Here is a 10,662-nt window from a genome sequence, read left to right on the forward strand (position 1 = left end):
CGTTGGAAAGATCATTCTAAGGGTTTTCCAAAACTAACTGGAATTACACCTAATTCATCCTGATCTAGGATTTATAAATGTTCAAAGTTTGGCCAAAAACTGACTTTTTTCCATACTTAACCAAATTTTCCAGATTTTTAATTCTTTCCAAAAATGACTATTTCCAATTCTAAGCCCCTTCATAGTTATTTCAAATTGCCGGATGTTACACTCAAACTCACCAATTCAGGACTCATAATGTTGATTTTATTCAATCCTTTACATAAAGGAAGACATAAAGATTTTATGGAGGAAATCTCATGGTGAAATCGGTGGGGAATGTTTGCACAATTTAGATTCAGGACTTGTAGCTTAGTATAAGCGCACAAATCAACTTTCATTGGTGCTAGTGAATTAAACAAGCAAAACTTGAGCAGATTTCAAGCTTTAATTTATATTATTTGTACATATGCACTGATCTCACAACTTACATGAACCTTTTTAAGTTGATTCATATTAGGCACGGAGACGCAATTTAGGACGTACAATCTATCACTTTCATTGGTGCTTGTGCCATGTGCTTGGGATCCATGGGTTCGAGTCGTTTGTTGGGATATGTGATGTGACATTGGTTGTGTATAAGAATGAAATTTAGATGGATTTGGCTGCTTTTGTAAGTTATGTTGTTGTTCTCCGGCGAGTCTTTGAACCTCCTAATCAAGTTGTGAGGAAGAGAGGTACAAAAAGCATGAAAGAAATTAACAAAATAGTCAAAGTAATGCTATTGATAAGATTATTAGTCGAAGAACATAAATTGGATGGATGGATCTTCATGCCACATTTATGGAAGTTGTGCAACAACTTGGTGAAGGTGTTGAAATCGAGGAGGATGGATCTTCATGCCACATTTATGGAAACTGTGCAACAACTTGGTGAAGATGTTGAAATCGAGGAGGATGGATCTTCATGCCACATTTATGGAAGTTGTGCAACAACTTGGTGAAGGTGTTGAAATTGAGGAGGATGGATCTTCATGCCACATTTATGCAAGCTGTGCAACAACTTGGTAAAGGTGTTGAAATCAAGGAGGATGGATCTTCATGCCACATTTATGCAAGTTGTGCAACAACTTGGTGAAGGTGTTGAAATCGAGGAGGGTGGATCTTCATGCCAAATTTATGCAAGCTGTGCAACAACTTGGTGAAGGTGTCGAAATCGAGAAGGATGGATCTTCATGCCACATTTATGGATGTTGTGCAACAACTTGGTGAAGGTGTCAAAACAGAGGATGATGGATCTTCATGCCACATTTATGCAAGTTGTGCAACAACTTGGTAAAGGTGTTGAAATCGAGGAGGATGGATCTTCATGCCACATTTATGCAAGCTGTGCAACAACTTTGTGAAGGTGTTGAAATCGAGGAGGATGGATCTTCATGCCACATTTATGCAAGTTGTGCAACAACTTGGTGAAGGTGTTGAAATTGAGGAGATTGGAAATCCAACTACTGAGGTGATACCATCTAAGCAGTCCACAACAACAAATCACCCAAGAATGTATTGTGTAGGTAAATATGATTCTTGAAGCGATTCGTAGAATTTCATAAGGAATTCATTTGAATTATGTACATTGGAATGATTTCCATTATCTGAGAAATGATTAAACATATTGAAATGATGTCCACCGTAATAAGTGTCAATTTGATTTTCTATCATTTTGCCGTTGAAATGGTTGAGTTCTAGATTTTGGATCAAGCCATTCAATCCTGCGAAGAAATCATTTGGTGGAACTAAAGAAGGTACTTCAAGTGATTGAGGTAAGTATGTTTCTTGAAATGGTGCGTTGAAAAATAACTTATCTATTAGAGGGGATTTCATCTCCTCTATGGTGACATTAATCAAAGGGAAATAATCTGCAAGTGAAAGTGCTTTTTTATTTCTTAATTACAAGTTCTTAAATAGATAAATGTTATATTAATAACAGAAAACATCAATTACTCCTAATTTTTCTGATCTAAACAACTCCACTAATCTTGTAGCCTAAAGACCAGAAAATAACGTATTTAACTCCTAAACACTAACAACAAACAAACCACTAACGCACAATAAACTAGTAATTGTATATATTTACGTAACTATATAGTTGAATATAAGGAATAAATAAAATCAATTGAAAAAAATATGAAAAAAGACGAATAATAATAATAATAATGTTTGTTTGAGAATTATTTTGATATAAGCCAGAGGAACTTCAAAAAGTTATTTATATTTGAGAAAATTTTTAATGTAAGATAAGGAAGAAAAAAAGCACGTGTATTAATTTATTTTAAGTACAAGGCAAAGAAAATAAGATTTTTTTAAAAACAAAACACACACACACACACACACACACACACACACATATATATATATATATATATATTTGTGCCTCCACGTAAATAGAGTGTGACTCTGAAATTTCTGTCTTAGTTTAAGAAGGGTATAAGTTGACTAAAAAGATGAATATAGAGATATTTTTAGCAAAATAAGTGAAAACAAGATAGTTTTTTAAACCTTTTCTCATAGTTCACAGGTATTTTAATTTAAATCATTTTCCTATTAGAATAAGGTAATTAGAGTAACGTTGTGTATCGATCGGTTCGGTTTTGAAGTTTATCGGTTCAACTAATCGATTATCGGTTTGTAGCCATCCTACACCGTTAAGAACCATTAAGATATTGGCTTATCGGTTTATTGGTTATTGATCATTATCGGTTTAACCGTTAAGATTTGACACAAAAAATAAATAATTGAAAATCACTTAGAAACATGATGACAAACCAAATAAACCATGCACATGAGTTGATAAATTGTATCTTTCTAAAAGACAACACTAACACATTGTAGAATAACCGAAAGTTTGAGAGGGTCAGAAATAAAAATATGAAACTAAATTCTAAGTCAAGGTTTTTATATACCAAAATGGTATAAATTTAATTTATTAATTTACTATCAGGTTATCGGTTAACCCGTTAAGAAAAAACCTCAAACCGCTAAGAACCGATAACCCGATAATAAAAAAAAATCAAAACTGTTAAACGAATAATCCATTACCAATGAACCAATGACTTTCTTTTGGTTTGGATTATCGGTTTCGGTTCGGTTTTGAACAACCCTAAATAATTAGAGCTTAGAGTTTTGAAAACCTTCTTCTTCTTAGTTGATTATCCTTATATAGAGATGTACGCCAAAGCCCTCAACATAATTTTGTAACAAATCTATGGCATCTAAAGGAATATTTTCCGTATTATCGAATGATCTCTTCTCGAAAATCCTTTCTTCTCTAAATCTGAAATAGAGAACGACAACTTGTCTGGTTTCGAAAAAATGGTATCAGATGATAAAATCATTGAACGATCACAAATTTGTATAAATACAATGTGCAAGCAGAAATACATGTGCTAAATCTTATAGAAACTTATTTAAATTTCACCCTGTTGTCAAATTTGCTACTGACAATACTAATTTAATAGAGTTTTATTTGCTTGTACCAGATTCTAGTATTTTTTATTTTTTGTTCGTAAATCTTGAATCGAGATTATTAACCATTCTGCATTTAAAATGTTGCCTATTAATGAGGACTATTTTAGTTGGTTTCCTTGTTTGAAAGAGATATGTTTTAATCGCGTTCATATTTATACCATAACTCTCTCCAAACTTATATGTAAGTGTCCTTCAACCATGTGAAGAGATCATTTAGCGGAACTAAAGAAGGTATTGTAGGTTGTTGAGGTAAGTATGCTGCTTGAAGTGGTTTGTTAAATTTCATAGGAAACTTTTTGAATTTAGTACATCAAAATGGTCAAGTTCCAGATGTTGGTCCCAACCCTTTAACCCTGTGAGAAGAAATCATTCCGGTTGAATTAAAGAAGGTATTGCATATGGTTGAGGTAAGTATTCTTCTTGAAGTGGTTCGTTGAAGTTCATAGGAACTCATTTGAATTTAGTACATTGAAATTGTCGAGTTCTATGTGTTGGTTCTACCCGTTCAACCTGCAAAGATATCATTCGGTGGAACCAAAGAAGGTACTGCAGGTGGCTGAGGTAAGTATTCTTCTTAGAGTGGTTTGTTGAAGTTCATAGGAGACTCATTAAAATTTAGTACATTGAAATTGTCGAGTTTTGGTGGTTGGTTTCTACCATTCAACCCTGTGAAGAGATCATACGATTCAACTAAATAAGGGACTGCTGGTGGTCACTACAACAAATAATAAATTTTGCAATAATTATTTTGAAGTAATAATATAAGTACCACTTTATTATATTTAGTGTCAATAATATAATAAAGATATTTATAATATTATTGCATTTAGCATACTGATTACAATAACATTAACTTAATTGTGACTAAATGTTTTTACGACACAAAATATTTTTGCTAAAAGAAAAATCTATTGCCACTAATGCTTATTTTGCTATAGTGGGTTGAGGTAAGTATATTTCTTGAAGTGGTTTGTTAAAGTTCATGGGACTAATAGTCCCACGTTCAGCATCCTTGCATAACATCTTATTGTGAGAAAATCTTCTCTCAATTTTGTATCACCATAGCGAGAGTTTGAGTTTGATATTAAAGATTCCAGTTATTGCTTGTGGCATGTGCTTGGGATCCATGGGTTCCAGTTGGTTGTTGGGATATGTGATGTGAGATTGGTTGTGTATAAGGATGAAATTTAGATAAATTTGCTTGATTTTGTAAGTTATGTTTTTGTAACTTTGTTTTTTGGTGAATCTTTGAATCTCGTAATCAAGTTTTGAGGAAAAGAGGTACAAAAAGCATGAAGGAGATTAACAAAGGAAAAAAGTCAAAGTAAGTGCTATTAATAAGATTATTAGGCGAAGAACAAAAGTTAGACGGATGGATCTTCAATTCTTCATTCCCCATTTATGGAAGTTGTACAAATGGATCTTCATGACACATTTATGGAAGCTGTACAAATGGATCTTCATGCCACATTTATGGAAGATGTACAACAACTTGGTGAAGGTGTTGAAATTGAGGAGATCAACTATCCAACTATTGAGGTGATAGCATCTAAGTAGTGCTCAACAACAAATCACACAAGAGTGTATTGTTGAGCTAAATATGATTCTTGAAGTGATTCATTTAATTTCATAGGTAATTCATTTGAGATTTGTACATTGGAATGATTTCCATTATCTGTTAAATGATTAAACATATTGAAATGATGTACACCGTAATAAGTGTCAATTTGATTTTCTATCATTTTGTCGTTGAAATGGTCGAGTTCTAGATTTTGGATCAAGCCATTCAATCCTGCGAAGAAATCATTTGGTGGAGTTAAAGAAGGTACTACAAGTGATTGAAGTAAGTATGTTTCTTGAAATTGTTCGTCGAAAAATAACTTTTCTATTAGAAAGGATTCATCTCCCCTGTGGTAACATTAATCAAAGGGAAATGATATGCAAGTGGAAGTGCTCTTTATTTCTCAATTAAAAGTTCTTAAATAGATAAAAAAAAAACTTATTAATAACGGAACACATAAATTTCTCCTAATTATTCTGATCTAAACAACTCCATTAATCTTGTAGCCTAGAGACCAATAAATAACATACTTAACTCCTAAACAATAGCAACAAATAAACCACTACCACATATATAAGCTAGTAATTGTATATATTTACGTAACTATATTGTTGAATACAAGGAATAATAAAATTAATTGAAAAAAATGGCAAATAATAATAATAATGTGCGTTTGAGAATTTTTTTTATATAAGACAAAGAAACTATAAAAAGTTTTGTATTTGAGAAAAATTTAAATATAAAGCAAAGAAAAAAAAAGTACGTGTATAAATTTATTTTAAATACAAGATAAAGAAAATAAGAATATGTCTTTTTTAAATAAACAAAACAACATAAATACATAAAAGGCACATGTATATCACAACAACTAATTGAATTGGATTTACCTCCACGTTATCACATAAAATGCGAAGAAATATAAAATTTTTGTTTTAGGGTATTAGGACTTTGTTAAGATAGAGTGCGACTCTGAAAGGGTATAAGTGAACCTAAAAGATGAATATAGACATATTTTTAGCAAAATAAGTGAAAACAGGATATTTTTTTAACGGTTTTCTATAGTTTAGGGTATTTTAAATCGTTTTCCTATTAGAATTAGGTAAACAAAGTTAGAGTTTAGAAAACCTTCTACTCCTCGAATTAAGAAAACCTTATGTACGCCAAAGGCTCAACATAATTTTATCACAAATCTATGGCGTCTGAAGGAATATTTCCGAGTTATCGAATGATCTCGTCCAGGAAATCTTTTCTTAACTAAATCTGAAACAGAGAACAACAACTTGTTTTGTTTCAAAAATGTGGCGTCAAATGATAAAATCATTGGATGATCGTAAATTTGTACAAATACAATGTGCAAGGAGATATTCATGTGCTAAATCTTCTAGAAACTTCTTTAAATTTCACCCTGTTGTCAAATTTGTTACTGCCAATACTAGTTTAACAGAGTTTTATTTGCTTGTACCAGATTCTGGTATTTTTTATTTTTCGTTCAAAAAACTCGAATTGAGATTATTAAAATGGACCCAAAGTAAATAAAATCACTTAGCAAAGTACAAGTATAAAGAAAATGCACCTGCTCTACATTCGTAATTCTTATAAATAAAGAATTATTTACCACAAATAGAATTTAGAAACAAGAAGAAGATTTCAGGAGATTAATCACAAACCCTAGCCCTAAATTTCAAAGAAAAGGAAAGGAAGAGAAAGAGGGAAGACGAGGAAGAAGGATTAAGGAGAGGAGAATTTTAGAGACTTACCAAATTATCTTTGAGATTGTGATTCGTGGAAGAAACACCCAATTTTTTTGCTGAAAAATTGGTTCTAAAACTTGACAACAGACGGTTCTTTGAAAGTTTGGAGAAAACTTACAATACCCATAAATGACCCGTAATTTACCCATAAATACCCATATTTTAATAGGTAAAATATGGGTATAAGCCCAAATATTACCCATATTTAAAATCACTCTTTCAACCCATATTTGTTGGGCTATTTGGGCGGGTCAGTAAAAAGTGGGCCTAAATTGCCAGCCCTAGTACCAACAAACACTTTGCATAAATCATATTTATTTTTTGTTGTTATCTTTAAATGTGTAATACTATTTAATGATTCAATTTTTGTAACATCCGGCAATTTGAAATATCTATGAAGAGGCTTAGAAGTGGAAATAGTCATTCTTGGAAAGAATTCAAAAAAATCTGGAAATTTGTTTAGTATGGGAAAAAATGAGTTTTTAGCCAACTTTGAGCAGTCATAACTCCTAGATCAGGATGAATTAGGTGTATTTCCAGTCATGTTTATGAAGCTCGTGGAATGATCTTTCCAACGCCACCGAGTTTGCTCGATTCCGAGTTCGTATGAGTGAGTTATGCCCTTTGGAATTTGGGCAGTTGGCAGGGAAATTAGTCCGAAAATTTTAAGGGTATTTTGGTCTTTTCCCTAACCAAATCTTTTGGTTATATTAGTGTGTTAGACTGATTTTTTTGATCAGTTCTTCCTTTTTTAAAAGAGTGAGAGTGAGGGTTTGTGAGTGAAGAGGAGAAAAAGAGGAGAAAGAGAAGATCAAGCAAGGTTTCGTCAAAGATCGTCGTGGATATCGTCGGGGGTGATCCCTACTAGGTATGTGAGTTCATAGTGTTGGGTTGGCTCTTTTCCCCACATGCCAAACTCGTTTAATTTCGAGAAAAGATTGATTATGTTTGTTGAAGTTGTTGGTTGTGATTGTGTTGAAGTTCTTGTTGATTTGGGACATGTTTCCAATTGTGTTTGTGAGTTGAAATCTATTGTATGTTGAGGGGTTTATGATTCTAAGTGTTTGGGGCTGGATCCATTGAAGTTAAGGAGGTTTAGAGTTGGAAAAATGAAGGAGAAGAGTCGAGTTTTCGGGGAAAAGGGGTGGCGCATTGCGCCTGCCAACGCGCCCCAAAAGGGACTCTGAAGTCCAGCCCTTGGAGCGGCGCGCCTAGCAGAGCGCCAGCAGGCCCCTTCTGAGCTTTGTGGTCTGGCGCCCCGCTCCTCTCAGAGCGCCAAGGACGCCAAGTCTTCCCATTCATTCCCCACATTTTCATACATATTCCTTGGTAATGTACCTATGTTTTATAGTTGTTTTCAACACTCTAAGGTACATCTAGACATCCGAACTCATCCATAAACATGTGATCATATACCTTGAATCCATAATCCAATTCAAGGCGAGTTAGGATCAAAGTCAAGTGAAGTTAGAGCCAAGCTTGGAAGTTAAGAGGTAAGTCAAAGCAAGTTTTTAAAGTTTTTCAAGAGTCTTTGTTGAACGTTTTAACTTCATTTTAAGGTTCAAGTTTCAAGTTGAGTAAAGAGCATAGAGTTTCAAGTTAAGTAAAGAGTATAGAGTCAAGTTGATTTTCTCAAAAGTTATTAGGGAACTAAGTATTCCCAAAGAAATTTATAAATGTTTTCACATTTAGGATGAGAGGAAATTGAGATTTCCAAAAGAGTTTTGAGCAGTTTGAGCACTATCTCTTTTTGAGAAAAGATGAGTTTTGTGAAAGAGTTTCTAAAACATGATTAGTATGACAAATTGAGTATGTCATCAATGTTTAAACAATATGGTCTCTAGATATACCATCAATGTTTAAGCAGTATGAATATCCCGAGTCATCAATGATCATATTAATATATGGTTTTGATATATTCTTTTAGAAAGAGTTTTCAAGAGCCTTTGGGCTAAGTTTTGAGTAATTATCTCAACTAAAGCAAGATGTGTTTAAAACACTAATGAGCTAAAGTATTTTTGGGAGTAGTCTTGAGCACCGAATTGGGGACACGAGTTCATATTAACTCAACTCTCCATAAGAACCATATAGCCAAACATGGGATTTGATGGGTCATACTTTTTAGATGATCAGGTAAAGTTAAGCTAGTGGATCCACTAAGTTAAAGCGTCCTATATGACGACAAAGTATATGACAGTTCTGACAGCGTGGACATGACGCTGTATCACCACTTAGACATGTAGTGGTGGCTGTCGATTAGAGAACTCCCATAGTAGAAATTGCATGGTTCCTCGAGGGGTTTTGCTTAGTATGGATGGGGGTATGGGACTTCATTCATGCATTGCACAAGTAGACTTTGAGAGGAAGCATGGTATTTTCATGATATTATAAATATGATTTTGACGTCATGTTTTAAATAGTTTTGCACACTTTATATATATTGCATGTGTCTCATTGCTTTATATTGAGTTCAGTTATTCATGAGTTGAGCAGAGCCAAGGTAAGTTCTCTTTTGTATCCCTTTCAAGCTTAAGTTGTTGTTTAGCTGTCCAGCTCGCATACTCGTACATTCCATGTACTGATGCCAATTGACCCGCATCTTATTATGATGCAGACACAGGTACCCAGGATCATCATCCAGCACGCCGTTGGTCCAGTTAAGCACTCCAGAGTCAGTGGTGAGCCTCTTTGCATTTCGGAGGACTCGATTATTTTGTTCTCTTAGTTTTGCCTTATTAGGATGTTGTGGGGTCTGTCCCAACATCCATCTCAGTATTATAGAGGCTTCATAGACAGTCAGTCAGTTAGTATTGAGTCTCTCATCTATGTATTTATGTAAATATTCTATTTTGAGACTCGAGTTGCCTTTTTGGCCAGATTTTATCAGTTGGGTTGTTTTATGACCTTTCATTGCATGAAGTTATTCTGTTGAGTTAGGTTTCCGTTGAGTTAAGAAAGCCATGCCAAGGGTTCGCTTGGGGGCCAGCAATTGTCTTCGAGTGCCGGCCACGTCTAGGGTGTAGGCTCGGGATGTGACAGTTTTTAAGTAAAATGACCGCGCATCGCACGGGTAAGTATACTAGTTAGAATAAGGTAAACAGAGTTAGAGTTTAGAAAACCTTATGTATGCCAAAGCGCTCAACATAATTTTATCACAAATCTATGGCGTCTGAAGGAATATTTTCCGAGTTATCGAATAATCTAAATTTGAAACAGAGAGCAACAACTTGTATTGTTTCGAAAAAAGTGGCATCAGATGATAAAATCATTGGACGATCGTAAATTTGTACAAATACAATGTGCAAGCAGATATTCGTGTGCTAAATCTTCTAGAAACTTTGTTAAATTTCACCCTGTTGTCAAATTTGCTACTGACAATACTAATTTAAACAGAGTTTTATTTTCTTGTACCAGATTCTGGTAGTTTTGATTTTTTGTTCAAAAAAACTCGAATCGAGATTATTAACCGTTCTGCATTTAAAATGTTGCACTATTAATGAGAACAATTTTAGATGGTTTCCTAGTATGAAAGAGATTTGTTTTAATCGCGTGCATATTAATCCTTTAACTCTCTTCAAACTTATTCGTAAGTGTCCTTCGATTGTTGAGTTAAGTTTGATACGTTGATGCTACCTTTTTCGAATTTCAGTGCCTCATCAAGATCAACTTAGGAAGGTTCATGTGAATTATGATAATAGATATTTAGAAAAAAATAGAAATAAAAGCTCGAAATCTGACGGAGTTTCACTTGTTTAATTCATCATTGTTAGTGGAAGTTGATTTGCGCGCTTGTACTAAGCTACAAATCATGGAATTAGATTGTCAATACATTTCCAATGGATTTCCTGAA

The sequence above is a fragment of the Solanum verrucosum genome, unplaced genomic scaffold (genome assembly GCF_900185275.1).
Source record: "Solanum verrucosum unplaced genomic scaffold, falcon-dt-bn FXZP01000154.1, whole genome shotgun sequence".
In the NCBI taxonomy this organism is placed as follows: domain Eukaryota; kingdom Viridiplantae; phylum Streptophyta; class Magnoliopsida; order Solanales; family Solanaceae; genus Solanum; species Solanum verrucosum.